At 38.6% G+C, this 12,145-nt stretch overlaps 1 protein-coding gene across 8 annotated transcripts in view; it reads right to left on the minus strand.

Moving 5' to 3' along the window:
- Fryl (FRY like transcription coactivator) overlaps positions 1–12,145 on the minus strand; it is a 307,006-nt gene that overhangs the window by 229,778 nt on the left and 65,083 nt on the right. For 3 of the 8 annotated variants that reach the window (XM_087187580.1, XM_087187582.1, XM_087187579.1), the window contains one exon: positions 8,454–8,559. The exons of the other annotated variants lie outside the window; for them this stretch is intronic. The gene's annotated coding sequence lies outside the window, so the exon portion shown is untranslated. The remainder of the gene's footprint in view (positions 1–8,453; positions 8,560–12,145) is intronic. 8 annotated transcript variants of the gene reach the window in all.

Consider the following 12,145-nt stretch of genomic DNA (forward strand, 5'->3'; position numbering starts at 1 on the left):
CGGTACCAAAAAAAATAAATAATTATAATAATACAGTATGATGTACACTAGCACCCTTCCAAATAAAATACTTAGGTACAAAACTAACAAAGTATGTGAGGGAAATGACAAAACTGATGAAAGCAGTCAAAGAGAAACTAGATATTCCATGCTCATTGGTAGCTAAACTCAATATTGTCAAGATGTCAGTTCTTCTCAACTTGATGTATAGCTTCAATGTAATCCCAATCAAAATTCCAGCAAGTTATTTTGTGGATATTGACAACATGACCCTAAAGTTTATGAAAGTCAAAAGACCCAGAATAGCTTACACAATACTGAAAAGGACAAAGTTACAGAACTGACCACCTGGCCCATGCTTACTATAACAACATAGTAATCAAGACTGTATAGAAGGCATTGGCAAGGGCTGGGAATATAGCTCAGTGGTGCCACTCCTGCCTGGCAAGCACAAGGTCCGGAGTTCAATTCTCAGGACCAGGAAAAAAAAAGGCATTGGCAAATGTAAAATAAATCAATGAAACAGAATATAGAGCAGAAATCAATTCATATAAATAGAATTAAGTGATTTTTAGTAAAGGGACAAAAGCAACACAATGGGGACAAGACAGTCTTCAACAAATGGTGCTGAATAACTGGACATACATATGCAAGTAATCTAGACATTGATCTATTTGCAAAATATTTATCTGGTAAAGAACTGGTATCCAAAATAAAGAACTCTTAAAAAATAAGAACCAAGATATATCATGTAAAGGTACAAGTACCCAGTGATAATGTAAATGTATTGTATACCTAAAATGTACCAATAAAAGAATTTAAGGGGAAAATAAATAAATAAAGAACTCTTAAAATCAAATAAGAAAACAACCTAATTTTAAGAAGGGCCAAAGTCCTAAAAGGACATGTCTAAGATGATATACAGGCAGACAAAAAATATACGTATGAAAAGATACTCCGTGCCATATGGTATCAAAGAAATGCAAATTGAAATGGCAATGAGATACCACTACACACCTATTATGAATGACCAATATCCACAACAAAAATATCAAACATGGGCCAGAATATGGATCAACAGAAATCCTCATTCACTGCAGGAAAAAATGTAAAATGGTACAGACACTATGGAAGATGATTTAATGATTCCTTATAAAACTAAATATATCCTTCTCAAATATATTCAGTAATTGCACTCTTTGGTGTCTGCCCAAAGGAACTGAAGACATGTCCCACACAAAAATCATGGATGTTTAAAACATGGATATTCACAGCAACTTAAGTTGCGCCAAAACTTGGAAGCAACCGAGACATCATTCAGCAGATGAATGGTTAAAAATTTTGAGACCCACTGATACAATCTATCATACAATAAAATACTATTCAACACTAAAAAGAAATGAACTATCAAGCCATGAAAAAAGCATGAAGGAGCCTTAAATGCATATTACTAAGTGAAAGAAGCCAGTATGAAAAGGATGCATGCCGTATTCAGCTTTATGACATTCTATAAAAGACAAAACTACGAAAAGAGCAAAAAGATCAGTACAGTAGTTATCAGGAAAGGGAAGAAAAGGAGGGAAGGATGAATTTCAAGAGCATAGAGGATCTTAGAGGAGGTGAAAACAATGTTTGATACTACAGTGGTGAGTATTTGTTATTTTGTATTTGTACAAACCCATAAAATGTACAACATCAAGAGTGAACCCTAAAGTAATCAATGCATTCTGAACGATGATGTGTCAATATAGGTTCATCAGGGCCGGAGATTTAGCTCAGTGATTCTGCCGTTTACCTAGAAAGCAGAAGGTCCTGAGTTCAATCCCCAGTACCAAAAAAAAAAAAAAAAAAAAAATATATATATATAGGTTCATCAGCTGCAGCAAATGTACCATTGTGACAGGGGATGTTGATAATAGAGGCTATGCACGCCTTTCAATTTTACTGTGAACCTGAACTGCTCTGACCAATAGTCTATTAAAAACAAAAAAAGGGAAGTAGAGCTATTAACTTCATACCCTGTACTGTTTATGCTTCAAATTTTGAAATATGTGATTAGCTACTGATAAACTAAAATTTGATGTTAATCCTTTATAAGCATTAACTTGTACATGAAACAATTTTTAATCTTCATTTAAATTGACCAATCAGTAGTATATAATCCAGTTGACCACAACCTGGAAATGTTTCTTCATTTGGCTTCCAGGACAATATACTCCTAAGGTTTGCCTCTGACCATTAATGGTCAATCCCTCTCAATTGTATCTGCCAGTTCTTATTCTCCATCACATTGGATGCCCCAGGACTCAGTTCCTGGATCCCTTTCTAGCTATACTTGGGACTATTCCATTCTCAAGTTTCTAAACACTACTTCTATGGCAGTTGAAAAAGATTAATATCAGTCATTCCCTACTTTAAAAGATCAACTCAGTACAGCTGTCCCATCCTCAAATTATACGCAGATCAGCACAATTCAATTAAGGTATTCACACCTCAATAAAACTACATACAAATCACTTTTAATGAAATTTTAGCCTACCACAAGGGATCTTGTCACACCTAAATAACATTTACAAGCCACTTTGCTGAATTTTTATCTGGGTTTTATATGTCCTAGAAATACCTGGCATGTTTAAAAATCACAGAACCAAACTCAAAATTGTAACAATTATAGGTGCTAAAGAGGCCTTAGAAATGACTTAAATTGTTGCAACTTTTTTGTTTCAAACATTAAGCTTCATTTTAAAGGGGGAAAAAAAGCCAGACATGGTGGTGCATGCCTGTAATGGGGGGTGGGGCATTAGGCACAAGTATCACTGCAAATTCCAGGTCAACCTGTGCTACATGGTGAGTTCAAGACCAGCCTGAACTGCACAGTGAGACCTTGTCTCAAAAAAACAAAACAAAGGAAAAGAGAAAAAAACTAGTCAAATTCAATCCTCTTATTTAATAGATGTTTAAACTTACGACCAGAAAAGTTAGGAGACTTGCCCAAAGTTAAAGCTTCTCACTGGCACCACCAAGACTACAAGGTACAGTAATTCCTCCACTGTCTAATTCAATGTTCTTTCCAGTTTTCTCTCTTTTTTTTTTTTTTTTTTGGTAGCGGGGATTGAACTCGGGTCCTTGCGCTTGCAAGGCAGGAGGCGGAACCACTGAGCTAAATCCCTGGCACTCCAGTTGTCTCTTTAAACATCTGAATAAATACTGTACCGGTATGATGGTTAATTTTATGTATAAGCTGGACTAAGCCATACCACCAAAATCTTGCATCAAACATTATTCTAGGTGTTCTGGTGAAGTTATTTTTTACATAAGATTAATAGTCAAATTGGCAGACTTTGAGCAAAGCAAATTATACTCCAAAATGAGGGCGAAGTTCTTCCAACTAGTAGGAGGGCTTCATAGAAACAGTGACCCTTCTGGAAGAGGAGAGAATTCTGCTAGCAGACTATCTTAGTTACTTTTCTCATTGCTGAGACAAAATACTCAACACCCAAAGTAAAAGGAGGTTAAGATTTCTTGTAGTTCAGTTTGTAGAGGTTTCAGTCCACAGTTGGCTGGCTCCAAGGCAAGGTGGCATGGCAAAGGGCATCAAAGAGTAGAAATAGTTCATGGCAGGCAAAAGGTAGCAAAGCAGCAAAGTAGTAAGCAGCCAATAACAGGAGCCCTCTTTCTGCCCCTTATATTTTATCCCTTGGGGCAAGTAGAACACTCAGGGAGGGTCTTCTCTCTATCCCCTCCCAGAACTATGCCAATTCAATCAGTGGATTATTTAGTAACTACACACCCCTAATCCCAGCATCATACACTCTAGATCCAGCTACCTCTGAAAACACCCACCTATGACCACAGGAGGCTTCAGGGAGCATCTAGACGCAAGCCACAACAAAGATCAAATCGCAACTTTTCTCTGGGTCTCCTGTATGCCAGCCTATCCTGTGGATTTCAGATTTTCCAAGCTTCCACAATTACTGCAGTCAATTTTTTTACATTTAATAACTATTTTTCACATACTTCCTGTGTCTATCTGCCCCCCCCTTTCTCTTCTCTGGTACAACATCTAACAGAACATTTTAAATTAGTCAATAAATGTATTTACTAAAAATGTTAAGAAAGCTTGTGAACAAAGCTATAGAAACAATGCTTATTAGTGGGGGAAATGATGACTGCTAATGGGTAAGGGATTTTTTTTGGCAGGTGATAAAGATGTTCTAAAATTAGATAGTGGTGATGATTACACAACTCTCTAAATATGCTAAAGTCCACTAAATGGAACAATTTTAAAGGGTTAATTTTAGCTAGGTTCAGCAGCACACACTTATAATGCAGCTACTCATAAGGCTGACATGGGAGTTTGAGGCCTACCTGGGCCACACAGCAAGACCTCATTGTCCACCCCCCAAAAAAGATAACTCTTGGGGTATACCACAATAAAGCTGTTATATACTAAGGAAGGAATGTAGGAAGGAGGAAGAGGAGAAAAGAAAGAGGGGAAGGGAGGGAAAGGAAGGGATGTGGGGTAGGCAAGAGGGAAGGGGGAAGGGGAAGGGAGGGGAGGGGAAACAGTGATCTTAGGAAACTAAGAAACATCATAAATGATGGGGGGGAATGCTATTTCATAAATTAACATTTACTTGTTCAAAATTATTGAATTATATAAAGAGCCTCAGACTCTTAGAGAATGGAATAGCAAAGCAAACCAACAAATGAGTTGCATATGCCTGATTTAAATGGGGGGAAAAAAAGTAAAAGCAGTAAAGCAGCTCAGTACAAGCTGACATCTGACAGATCAACTATAAATTGCATTAAAGACAAATGTCTCACTTAACAATGACATGTAGAACCAAACTATACGGCCAAAATCATTCACTTGAGGGCCGGGGATTTAGCTCAGTGGTTTTGCCGCCTCCTGCACAAGCACAAGGACCCAAGTTCAATCCCCAATACTAAAAAAAAAAACAAAACATTCACTTGAGATAACAGTTTTAAAAATCCTTTCTACACTTGTCCAACCACAGGGATCATTTCAAACAAGAAAAGGTTTATATTATATGTACTATAACTGTATTATTTGCAAAAGATTAAAATATGAATTTATTATGAAATCTTCAATATTACCCCATTATATAGTATGAAATAAAAACAATTTTTTAAAAAATATATTACAAATAGTGCCTCTCTGTCTCTCTCCCTCTCTCTGTTTTAAAACCATTATCTGTTAAAATTTGATCAGTTAGGGCCAGGGATTTAGCTCAGTGGTGCTGCCGCCTGCCTCGAAAGTGCAAGGTCCTGAGTTCAATCCCTGGTACCAAAAAAAGATAAAATTTGATCAGTTATAGCCAAGCTGCCCCTATGTGTGTGAGTATATATATATGTATTGTGTGTGTGTATATATATATTATATATGCATATATGTATATTATATAGAGATAAACACAGACACACAAAGACAGAAAGTAATAGAATTTATAAGCTATAATCACAATGAGAGATTCAGTGTGATCAGACAAAATGCACATTTGTGGGTAACGGCAAGAAATAGGATCCGATTTTGCTGGAACCAATCAGAAAAGAAATAGGAATACATGTGTTAAGGAATCTGGATAGCCAACCACAGAGGGCTTTTAATCAGAGAAGCAACCTCATCACACCAAGTTTTAGAAAGATACACCAAAGTAAAACATAGTAGAGGAAGGAGAGATTGCAAGAGGGGACAGTAGACAGCTAGGTGAGAAATTACAAAGGCCTGTCCAAGACAATGATGAGGAAACTGAAAAGACAGCAAAACAAATGGAGATATTTAGATGATTAAGAGATGCTTAGTGCAAAGCAGATACTCGGAATCTGGAAGTAGGTTAAAAATTACACTGGTTAGAAAGATGACTCAAGGATTTCTACAACTCTTAAGCCAAGTACAATGTCAAAAATAAAATTTGCAAGTACTGAAAAGACCTAAGTTCATTAAAGATTATTTATGGAGGAAATAGCTAGTAGAGAGGACTCTGAATGTTCCAATACAAAGAAATGAAAAATGTCTTAGGCAGTGGATATGCCAATTACCCTGATCTGGTCATTACCCATCGTATACATGTATTGAAAATATCACATTGTCCCATAAATATGTGCAATTAGTATGTGTCAATTAAAATATATTTTTCTAAAAACTGTGGAAGTAATGTGAAATAGGAAGAAAGGGGCAAAGGGGAAGGAAGTGGGAGGGCTAGAGGAAAGGACAGAAGTGAGTGGGATTAATATGAGAAAATGGAAAAATAGCAACAAAATCTTTGTAAATAGGGAGGAATGGAGGGGTTGAACGGAAGGCTGGGCAAATAAGAACCAAGAGAGACTATGTAAAGGTGCAAATTTCCAATGATGAATGTCATTATATTGTATACCTAAAATGTACCAATGATTAGAATGAATAATCGATAATGCAAAAGAGGAAGAAAAGGTCCAAAGGGGTAGGGGTGGTGGGAGGGGCAGGGGAAAGGAAAGAAGGGAAAGGAAAAATGATGAGAAATGGAAAAAATGGAAATAAAAGTCTTTGTAAATAGGGAAGGGTGGAGGGCGTGAAGAGAGGGCTAGGAATGGGGAAAAAAATAAGAACCAAGATGCATTATGTAAAGGTACAGTTCCCAATGAGAAATGTAACTGTGTTGTATACCTACAATGTACCAATAAAAGAATTTAATAAAATGCAAAAAAAAAAAAAAAAACTGTGGAAGAATGTTTCAAATACAGCAAGAATACCAAGATGTAGATAGCCATGCATGTACATTTGTTTCTCCCCTCTGATGGTTCACTGTGCTTAGCTGATCTTCTCTAACAAAGCACTTGGATTTCTAACTCATCTTATTTTTTTTAATACTGGTGATCAAACCCAAGGGCACTCCACCACTGAGCTACATTCCCTGCATTCTTAAAATTTTATTTTGAAACAGTCTCATTAAATTGTCCAAGCTGGTCTCAAACTTGCAATCCTGCCTCAGCCTACCAAGTAGCTGAGACTACAGGCAGCTTGACTCTGGTCTAGTTTTGACAGATACAGGTGAAAGGCTATGCAGAGGTTTTAAAAACAGGTCTGCAAATTCTTTGGCAGACCTCTTACAAAGGAGTGGGATACCTGTTCGCTCCACTTAACTGAGGCAGTCTTTATGATGCCTCCACACATAGCACACACATTCCAAAAGTAAGGCCAACTGCTGGGGCATGCCAGGAAAGGCCAGTCTCCTGGATACCACTCTTGGGGCCCAAGGGCCACCACAGGAGTCCTGCTCTCTGCGGGGAGACCACATGATGAAAGCAGTCGCAGAGAAGTAGAGCTGTCTGGAGTTTTCCCAGGCCAGTGCCAGACATGCCAGTGAGGACTCCAGCCCAAGCCACTGTCTTGATGGTCGCTTCAAGAGAGAACTCATGTGAGAAATGCCTGGTTGAACCTACCTGACCCCTATATTTGTGAGCAAATAAATTACTGATTTTGTTTAAACTCGCCATTTTAAGGATGGTTTTCATACAGCAATATTCATATGAAAGACAAATGACTGGTTGAAGAGCAGAATCCTCTCCTGATCTTACAATGAGGTGAGGGGCTAGGGAGAGGTGACAAGTTAAAGAGGGAAAGACAGGGAGAGAGGAAGAGACTAATTTTCCTTCAGGAAATTATAACCCCTCCAAAAAAATTCCCAAGGAAAGAGTTAGGTACTAAATTCTTGCACTTGTAATTCATGTGTGGTAGACTTAAAAAACAAACTAAAATCTCACAAGGCAGTATTTGTTGGAGATGATTTTTAAAATATCAATTTAAAAAAGCTCATTTCTCAAAGGATACTTCCCAGATGACCCTCACTCTTGAAATATTTTTCTCTTAAGGCAAAACTTTATACTACAGTTAACAGGACCTCGGAGAGAGGAGGGATATGGAGTAGAAGACTGCTTTAAAACTCATTGAAGTTTTTAAATATTTTGTTCAGGTTAAAAACAATATGTATATTAATAACCTTTTTTGATTCATTAGTTAAGAGGATTTTACCAAAGATGATCTTGTTGAGTTAAAAGAAAATGAAATGAGATAAAGTCAATTCATAAAAATTTTGGAGATGGGGCCGGGCATTTAGCTCAGTGGTTTCAGCGCCTGCTGCGCAAGCTCAAGGACCCAAGTTCGATCCTCTGTACCAAAAAAAACAAAACAAAACAAAATTTTGGAGAAATCTGATAAGAAGCCCTGCCTCATTTGGCTCTAATTCCAACTGTTTCTGCTTATCTTAACAAGTCATATTTTCAGCTTTGGTTGCCATTAAAACAGAAGGTGACAGTTTGGATTTTTCTTTAAGTATATATTGTTGCTTCAAAGGCAATGCCACAATCTCAACTTAAACCAGTCTTTCCATTAAAATTTATTTACAAATTCTACACCTTAAAAAGCAGTAATACCTGGGCGTTGTGAGGCATACCTGTAATCTCAGCACTCAGGAGGCTGACAGAAGGATCACCATGAGTTCAAGGTCAGCCTGGGTTACATAGTGAGCTGAAGGCCAGCCTGAGATACACAGTGAGACCCTGTCTCAAAAAAACAAACAAAAATAAAATAAAAATAAATAAATAAATCAGCAATAAAGGACCTATTGTAAGGTTTCATGAAGACTGGATTTTTAAATGCTCGACACAATAACACAGAGAAAGCCCTCTAGAAGCAAGTGCTCACTTATTTGAAATGTTTATCATCAAATTATACTTCCACATCCATTCTCCCTCCTTTAGAAATAAAACTTCCAAGTGTTAGCTACATGCATGGCTATCCACCTAAAAATGACATTTCCCAGCTTTCCTTGAAATTGTGGCAATATGAGAAAGTTCTGGCTATGGGAACATAAGAAGTGAGGTTGGCCATCCTAGGGGAATGCATGTGTTTCCCTGGCCTGAAACTCTTTCCCTCCTCCTAACTAAAAGCTAGCACGGCCCAGACACAGAAGACACATGTTGACTGCGTCAGAGACAGCCCACCAGCCCTGGCCTTCAACTCTCTCCAGTGCATATGGGTAACAGATGTGGATCTTGTCTAAGCCAGACACATACATGCAAAACATGAAGCATCAGCTATGCATCAGGTACTGTCTGAGGCAGCCAAGATGTATCAACGAACTTAGCAGATGAAGAATCCTGCCCTTGTGTAGCTAGTACACTAACCATGGGAGACAATAAATAAGAGATATAACTAAATTATGGAGTATAAAAAGAAAAAGTAGAAAAAAATCTTGGAGTACCAAGTGTTAGGGGCAGTAATGCTTGCAATACACCTTGTTGAAAAGGGAATATTTAAACAAGGGAGCACAGCAGCCATGGGGAGGAGCCAGTGAAGGCCTGAAGAGAACTTACCTGCCACATGAGAGCAAAAACAAAACCATGACACAGGCAAGTAAGGAAACAGAAGAAGTAAATGTCACTGAGTTATGAGGGTCAGCTCAGGGAGGGCCACTGTGACATGGGGAGCTGCTGCAGGGTTTGGGGGAGAGTGACATCCATTTGAAAGGATCATTCTGGCTGCTGTGCTGAGAACTGAGAAAGGTCGAGAAAAGCACAGAACCAGAGATTTCTAATCAGGAGGCTATTTGTAACTGAAGTGTTATGTCTTGCAGCATGAGAAATTCTTCGATTCAGTTAGTGCTAGCTCTGTTAGTGCTAGCTCTGTTAGTGCTGTTCCCTAGAAACCAAACAGGCAGAATGTCAGCTGCTGTCAGTAGGCAACATTGCTTAGGGTAAAAATGACCCATTGGTAAACTGCAAAAGGACTAGGAAGAACATAAATACCCCCTGAATGGCCACAATTCTGGGACTCTCTTGGCATGCTGACTCCTGGAATTTGGCATGTAACCTGTGGGGATGCTGGAACCTCTGCTCAGGGACTGTCATCTTGGACAATGGCCTCTATACAACGTGGGACTCCTGAGCCACCTTAGCTACACAAAACCCACACATATGAGCCTCATAACTGTCACCTGAATTTCACTTGAGAAAAGTTCTGACTGTACTCTGTGAACAGTTTCGTGAGTCTCAGTGTAGACTGCTACAAAGATCCACACGAGAGATTACACAAGGAGTGTCCCTGCTGGGAAGCTGTGTTCCCTGCCCCACATCCTCCCAAGTAGATCTAGTGTCAAATGTGCCCTGTGGCAGTCATAAGTCTGTTTAGCTGACCCTAAGAAAACTCCTGGATAGGCACTCCCTTATTGCAGTAACCCAAGCCAGCAACCAGAGCAGCTTGGGTTGGCATGGTAGCAGTAGAAATAGTTTTAAAAAAAAAGGAAGCATAACTTAAAGGAGAAGCCTACAGGATTTTGTAATGAATAGAACAGGGAATGTGGTAAAAAGAGAAAGTAGGGATAATTGCAAGTTTTGGGGCCTGAGCAATCAGAAAGATTGAAAAATTGTATGGAGGAGTAGCTAAAGATAAAGAGTTCAGTTTTCAACAACTCTGAGTTGAGGATTGTTCGTTGTTTTGCTTTCTTCTCTATGACCCATGATGGCTTCAGTAGTTTATGCATCATGAGCTCACATGACAAGGTCCCTTCATAAATTCATGGAACACAGATGCCAGCAGGCTTCCCTCGTATGTTCTCATGCCTTAACCAACCACTGGCAAGGAGAATGGAACTTATGCTAAGCAACACTCCAAATGGCCCCTCTAGCTAAAGGACAGCCCAGGAAGCATGTGAGTACAAAATACCTGAACAGATTCCAGCTTTATTAGCAAGGAAAATGGAATAACTAATAGGTACAGACCTATCAAGAGGCCACAGGTATCAGATAGACTATCCATACAGATATTAAAATCATCTAGATTAAAAGAAGTAAGATCAGTAATATAATAGAGGTACAAAATAAGATACAGAGCGAGGTAATAAATGAATGAGAGATAATGGCATACCCTCTGTTCTCTGAAAAAGGGGCATGGAGACAAAGTCTGTGAAATTTCAAAAGAAGCAAGAAAAGATCATTTCTAAATGATTTGAGAGGGGAAAAAATCAAGAATCTGATAAAAAATCAGAAATTCTCAACTGTAAAGGACAGAGTAGTGACTCAAAAATGTCCAAGGTGAAGTAATTTGGCCTAGACTTCTATATCCAAATGATCAATCAAGCAAGGATGCAACATAAAGACATTTATTTCAAGGTGTCCTTTAGCAAAACTAGGATGAGAACCAATAAAGTTTGACATGAGATACACAGGAAACACTGGAAATGATCCAAGAGTGAAATGAAAAAAAAAAGCCCCAGGATGGCAGCTGGGAAGCAGGAATAGGACAGTAATTCATCCTATTAAATCAGAAAATTGGTGAACTCCATGAAAGGAAAAAAAGGAACAGATTCTATTCAAAAGACAGAATAATCAAGAAGTTGGCTTACTGACAAAAATGCAGTTTCTTTTCTCAATTAAAAAAAGTGGAATGGTAGACTCTAGCAGAATGCTGCTGTTTGTCTAACCACAGCCTTTCCTTCCTCATCCCTCCTTAAGGAACTCATGTTTTGTTTATTTGCTTGTTTAGGTATCAAGTGAAAAGCAGCCTCTCCCCTAGACCTATGGAATGAATCACTAGAGGTCTAAACTAATCCTGGAAATCTCACTCTTTTGCCAGCAATTGATTTATAGATTGGCAAGCAACCTGATTCAGGACCAATTAAAATACAAGAAAGTTACTTGGGGAGCTTCTCCAGTTTTCTAAATGATGAAAGATCTGACAGAGTAGGGGCTGTTGCTGTAATGAAAGTTGCTTGGCAACTGGTGAATCTGAATACGAATTACATAGGAATCAGAATACAGAATGCATAAGAGCACTATATGATGTGGAAGCAGACAGGTACCCCTCATATCCACGGCTCACTGCGACCACAGGTTATGAGGGGTAAGATTAACTGAGAGCCTTTGGTTTTCAAGACAGACACACTATTCTCCAGACAGCTCCAGCCCATAATGAGAAAGGTGTGCACAGGCCAAGCAACTTCTGTGCAACACAGAACTTCTCTAATGGACCATTTTGGGTCCAGGTCAGCCTTCGGGTGCCAGCAGACAGACTATAATCACAGTCTGACAGACTGACCTCTGGAATCAGTTTCTTCCTTTTACTTTTGTGCAATATAATTATCTCAGC

The sequence above is a fragment of the Heterocephalus glaber genome, unplaced genomic scaffold (assembly GCF_053883595.1).
Source record: "Heterocephalus glaber isolate CG9 unplaced genomic scaffold, H.glaber_assembly_v1.0 deba00001509, whole genome shotgun sequence".
In the NCBI taxonomy this organism is placed as follows: domain Eukaryota; kingdom Metazoa; phylum Chordata; class Mammalia; order Rodentia; family Bathyergidae; genus Heterocephalus; species Heterocephalus glaber.